This window comes from Leucoraja erinacea, chromosome 3, assembly GCF_028641065.1.
Source record: "Leucoraja erinacea ecotype New England chromosome 3, Leri_hhj_1, whole genome shotgun sequence".
Taxonomy (NCBI): domain Eukaryota; kingdom Metazoa; phylum Chordata; class Chondrichthyes; order Rajiformes; family Rajidae; genus Leucoraja; species Leucoraja erinaceus.
The window spans coordinates 41,665,819-41,671,818 of NC_073379.1; the positions used below are offsets into that span (position 1 = coordinate 41,665,819).

The 6,000-nt window shown below is 41.2% G+C and overlaps 1 protein-coding gene across 1 annotated transcript in view; it reads right to left on the reverse strand.

Moving 5' to 3' along the window:
* The window catches only part of megf10 (multiple EGF-like-domains 10), a 166,962-nt gene extending 161,238 nt beyond the window's left edge, over positions 1-5,724 (reverse strand). Inside the window, exon 1 of the mRNA XM_055632519.1 lies at positions 5,376-5,724. The gene's annotated coding sequence lies outside the window, so the exon portion shown is untranslated. The remainder of the gene's footprint in view (positions 1-5,375) is intronic.
* Between the last annotated feature and the right edge of the window lie 276 nt (positions 5,725-6,000).

The following is a 6,000-nucleotide window of genomic DNA, read 5'->3' on the forward strand; positions in this document are numbered from 1 at the left end:
CTGGGGCAAGATCCTTTTAGTTGTGTTCATTGCATCCAGTTAATTGTGCAACTGGTATGTATATGATAATCTTGTAAAAATCTGATTGAGAAAATTCTTGTTCATTTTTCTCTCTGATTAGATGGTCCAATATTATATATATTGAGAGAGAGTTTCTCATTGATATGTTAGCCTAACCTTATAGGCTACTGTCAATTAGACTTGATAATGATTGGTATTGTTGATTACCATTTTATCACTATTTAGAACTCCAGCACCAAGATATACTAAGTGTCTCAGCTGGGTTAGAGTATGTTTTTCCCTGTATATTTCAGATTCCCTTCAGGCTGCCAAGATGAGTAGAACTGCAACTGCCATGCAATGCTCATCAGACGTTAATAATAGCTCCTTTGTACTATAGTCACATGAACAGTGTAGTGCTATGATTGCTGTCACTTTGGGCTCATTATGCAAAGTAAGCTTTCACATCGACCAGTTCTTGCTTTAGTTGGATCACTATGACCAATACTGTTTTCGCCCCATGGCATGCAAGAGCTTAGCACAGAATCCTTTCACTGCCACCATTTCTGAATCACTTGTGCTATACTGAATAGAGCTTTTTTATTTAAATTTAAAAAAAAATCACCATACCAACCTAACCACTTTAACCACCAATCAGGGAATTTTTACACAAATTGACTAATACAATTTAAAACAAGTAACTATACCAGATCATGTTAGTTAGTATATTTTACCAAATCAGGCTTGATTACTTATCCTGTTTTAATAATGCAAACAAAAATATTTTGATTAGTTGCCCGTGCAAGATGCCAAATCTAAAAGCAGTTATTTTCAGTGAACAATACTGATAAAGTGTTATCTAGCTTTATCGTGTTATGTAATATCAGCTAAAAAAAAAAAACTAAGACTTTAATTGCATTTAGTTGGTTTTGGGTACAGTGCCATTCATTTTCAGTAAATTAGTAAACAAAGACCTAATTACAATGTATTGATGGTTACGATTTGTTAATCGTTTGAGGTAATAGTTAATTAAATGAGAAATACCAAACTAAAAGATACCTCAATAATAAAAAAAAGTTTTGTGCAGAGAATGCAGAGACGTTTCTGGCTGCGCCTAATGAGACCACTGATATCTAAATGCTGCACTCCTCCAATCTGCAGAGAGGCTGGCTTTGCATGTGGTCAGTCTTTTGGTTAACACAGGCATCGTGTTAGTGTCGTATGAATTTAATGTTGAATCTGCTCAATGTAATGGAAAAGCAGATATCATCATTTAGTTTTTCCGCATTCAATTGGATGTCAGGGTAGAGGAAGTTGTGTTTGCCCAGTTCCATGACTTTGCAGCAGTGCTCCCTTGTTTTGATATCATAATACTTGGGGTTCATCCAATTTTCGAGGAAAGCTCTAAAATCAAGATTGAGAGTTCAGTGCACACTGTTGGCAGTGCCGTCACTCAGTGGCGCAGCAGTAGAGTTGCTGCCTTACAGCGCCTGATACCCGGTTCAATCCTGACGACGTGTGCTGTCTGTATGGAGTTTGTACGTTCTCCCTTGTGACCCCGTGGGTTTTCTCCGAGTGCTCCAGTTTCCCCCCTCACTCCAAAGGCGTACAGGTTTGTAGGTTAATTGTCCCTGGTGCAGGTAGGATAGTGCCAGTGTATGAGGTGATCGTTTGTTGGTGTGGACCAAAGGGCCTGTTTCCATGCTGTATCTCTAAAGTCTAAAGTGGAAAACCAAGGCCCAAAGCGTCCCTCGGATGCTACAAAAGATTCCTAAGGAAGGTCTTCATAACATCAGTGATCCTGAGGGACGTATGCAGGGTTTGCACAGTTTGCCGAGGTGGCACCATGGATCAAGCATTAGTTTCCTGGTCCCAGAATTTCAGGTGACTCAGTGGTGCACACTCCTAGCAAAGTTAGTATTCCCTCTCGGAGATTGCAACTCTTGAATTCAGCTCTTGGTGATGTTGGTAAATAAATATTGGATGTGATACCAGTGTATCAATCAATGCCCTGTACTTCAATATATGCAGTTCAATACCATAGATCTGTCTGAATGTGAAATTGGGGATCTTCAATAAATATTTATTTACTAACATCAACAAGATCAAATGATCCGTTTATTATCACATTGTTGGTATGTGAAGTCACCCAGCATGGATTCAAGGGCTGAAACCTCAGAGGAACATGACTTTGTCAGGATTATCAGTAAACATCACAGATAAAGTATTAAATGGCTTTATCGTGTAATGTGGCATTAGAGAAAAAAACAATTTTATCCAAAAAAAATGTTATCTCCAGGAAGACACCTCTGCCTCAGTACTGCAGTAGACAGTGAGCCTAAATTCAAGAACTAAAACTTCCAAGAAGGACTCTAATTTTTAGAGTCATCTGACATCCAGGGCCCAGGAGACAAATGGCTGATCTATGGTCACACCTCAAAAAAAGACCTGCTCACTTCCCTCAGTTGCTTCTTCAATAGATAGTTGAAGATAATTAACATTAAAAGAAAGGTACATTAAAAAAAAATTGAACTAATTCATGACTCTCCCAGTTTCAGAACATCAATTTGGTCTCTGCCAGTTTCTGATGGGATTCATCTGCTCCAAGTTTCATACACACACACCCACCCTGAGAATCTATAAATGGGAAGCAACTAAAGTTGGATCTAGAATTCATTGATTACCTCCGAACACCCAATTAGTGCCCACATCTCAATAGAATTAAACTGGCAAGACCGGTTTCCCTAGTCTTTTACTCAATCCTACACAACACCCATCCAGTTCAGACTTGAAATAGGTCTACAGTATTGCCATAAAAAAAACAAGTACTGTTTGATCTTATGCTATCTTCTAAACCATGTTTGAATTTTGTTTAATTAAGTTGTCCGTAACTTTTCATTTTGATTCCCGTTTTTGGTTCTTTCTGATGCAACACCAACATTTCCTCTGGTGCGAATGTTCTTGTTCACAGATGCAACAAATCAATCATATCCGACTCCTTATTTTGAACTGCTCATAATAACATTAGTGTTCATCAACAACAACTTGCCACTCTACATGTCAGGCCCCTTCACCATAGTGAAAACAACCAAGGTGTTTTAGAAAGTGTCATCTGACCAAACAAGATACCAAGCCTCAAATCTGAGGAGGAAACCAAAAATCATGCTCAAAGACATAGGATTAAGGAGTTTCTCTAAGGAGAATGAAGGAAGAGGCAAAAATGTTTGGAGGAGGATTTCAAGAGCTTTATAGTCTAAAACTAACCCATCTCCTTTGTAAAAGCAGTCAAATCAGGGAATCAAAAAAAGATGGGGGTTACACTTGGACACTGGTCAATAACATCAATTCAATTGTGTATAAAATATAGCATTTCATGCTCATTATTATTATTTTCAAAATATTGATCTATGGTTACAATATAAAGGAACAATATAATGCATTAGCACTGCCAAAGCAATTAGTAGGTTCCCCCTAATCCTCCCCGAATTACAATGACGCAAGGCTTCTACGTCTAATGCATAACTCGTAAAATCCTTTTCATTCTTATAATACTCCCACCAAATTAGCAATCCATTGTCGTGTTTCCCCAAGAACTCCAGTCATTTAGTAAAGATTCAAATCAAATATCAAAGAGTCAAATAACTTGGGAAGCACAAGAGGCTGCAGATACTGGGATCTGTAGCAAAAACAATGGCGAGCACCTGGGGGAACTCAGCAGTTCAGGCAGCAACTGTGGTGAGAAATTGACAGTCAACATTTCCGGTTGATACTCTTCATCTGTAAACAGTCGAGATGAAAGGTCTCAACACAAAAGTCAACTGTCCATGTCCATGCACAGATGCTGCCTGACCCACTGAGTTCCTCAATTTTTTGCTTTGCAGCATCTGTAGTCCCTTGTGCCACCATTTTAACATTCTACTGCAAAATCTATTCAAGATATGCCTTCTTCGACAAAGTTTTCCCCCTCTCGTCAGTGGAACCATCCTTCTATGAGGCCCTCTCCCACAGTCCCCTTTGATTTCCATTGCCCCCAACTCTTTGACCACGTTCTCACTCACTTGGTAGCAAAGCCAAGTGTTCTTCGAAGTCAGAATAACACACGAGACTTTGGGCTCCAAGCAAAATGATTCACAAACTCCAAATCTTCCACCTCACCTCTTTCCAAACCTTGGCCCCAATTATAACTAGTGGTCTATCCATTATGTTGCCATCCCGCTCTCAGTCCCGCTGCCTCTCCCGCCTTCCACTTCTCTGTTACTCTTTCTTCCTTCTCATCCCCTCTATCTCCCTCTCTTCTCCTCCTCCTCTCTCCTTTATCCTTAAGGCACGATGTGCATTTTGCAAGCTAACAATTGACAAGGATGATACACTGATACAGATTTGTGAACATTTCAGGGAGGTGGGGATGGGAGCGGAGGAGAGAACAGGGCAATGACATCATGTGAGCCCCAGCAAGACTGGGAGACAAATAAAACGAGTTTTTTTTTGGATTGCATCTGGAAGAAACAATCGCCAGGGACTCAACCCAGCTCCAACTCCACCAGCTGGAGGAATGCCAAGACTACACGGCTGGATTGTCCACGGGCCACGGTTTTACAAGTCGGTAGCCGCCCCGCTGACCACAGTGGACTGTACATCCCCGCGGGGACGCGCCCGGTGCTGGGGCGGTGCGCGCGTGCACGACGCCAGAGCGAAGACTCCGGGTCGCGGGAGCGCGCCCCGCAACCCTCCCAGTGTGCGCGCTCCTCACGGCCAAGTCCTTCCATGAGATGTCCCAAAGAGTAGCCATAACTTTACAAATGTACTCAAAGCCGGACTGCCTTGCCTCGCCAGTAGCTTGCCGCAGCACATCACCAAATCCTTTGATGCTGAGATTTAGCAAAGGTATAACATAAGTTTACGATGCCACGGATGTAGCTGGGTCGCTGATAGATGGCAAACAGTCTTATATAAAACAAGCAAATGTAAATAAATAAAATACTCTCTTTCCTCTCCACCGTAAAGAATAGTTCTCCTTTTGGTTGATTCTTTATAAGATACACAAATAAAATAATCAACCTGATACATTATCCCTTCTGACAACCCCACATCCAACCCCGGTGCGGTCCCTATTGTAATTACATCCGTTTCGAATTATGAACTAAAACAAAACTCGGATTAAAAACAGTTTCCAAACTTTTATCCTCGATGATCTGGGATCGTTTGTTTTTCCGTATATTAAGATAAAGCAATGCCAATCCTGAATTATTCATGGAGGAAAATCATACAGATTTTTCAGAAGAAAATTTAAAAAAAGGAGATGTATCTGCAGAAGTAATCAGCAAGGTAACTTGCGTAAAAACTTACACTCTTAACAAAGAGGCGTAAAAACTTACCTCTACATAGGCAGTTTGCTGTTTAGTTTCTCATGAGCTTCTTAGTCCTACTCGTATTCAACTAGATTGGGTGCATTAAATCCTCCTTTATTCTGGTCTCCAAACCCAGAGGCTTAAAAAACAAAGATGAATGTAGTCACAAGGTTGTTGTTCTCAGTGCAGAGGTTCCGTTAACATTGGGACCATTCGGATCCTTTAATCCTCCTCCTCCTTCTCCTCCTCCTTCTTTAAGTCGGGTGGTTTGGGGAGCTGACTTGAACAGTCTGGTCTTTTCACTGTAACTTTCCTCTCCAGTAACACAACGCTAACTTCAGTGCCGCTGACTGATCGCGGCTCGTCAGCGCGACCAATGGCGAGCGCAGGGCAGTAGCTGGCTCCACGTTCCCTTGTCGGGTCAGCACCTGTTTAGGAATACCGATGGGGGTAACATTTTAGGATTTCTTTCCCCCACTTGTGCCTTGTTTACAACAGCGACGAAACATCTTGGCTGTATTTCATCGGCCGTAAAACTCTATGGAACTATCTTAAAGGGACGTGGAAGGTGCGTTTCCAATGCAAGTCAGTGTTTTGTAATATAAGGTGGGGCTGGATTATTACAGTGGCAACAAACATAAACATAATAAAC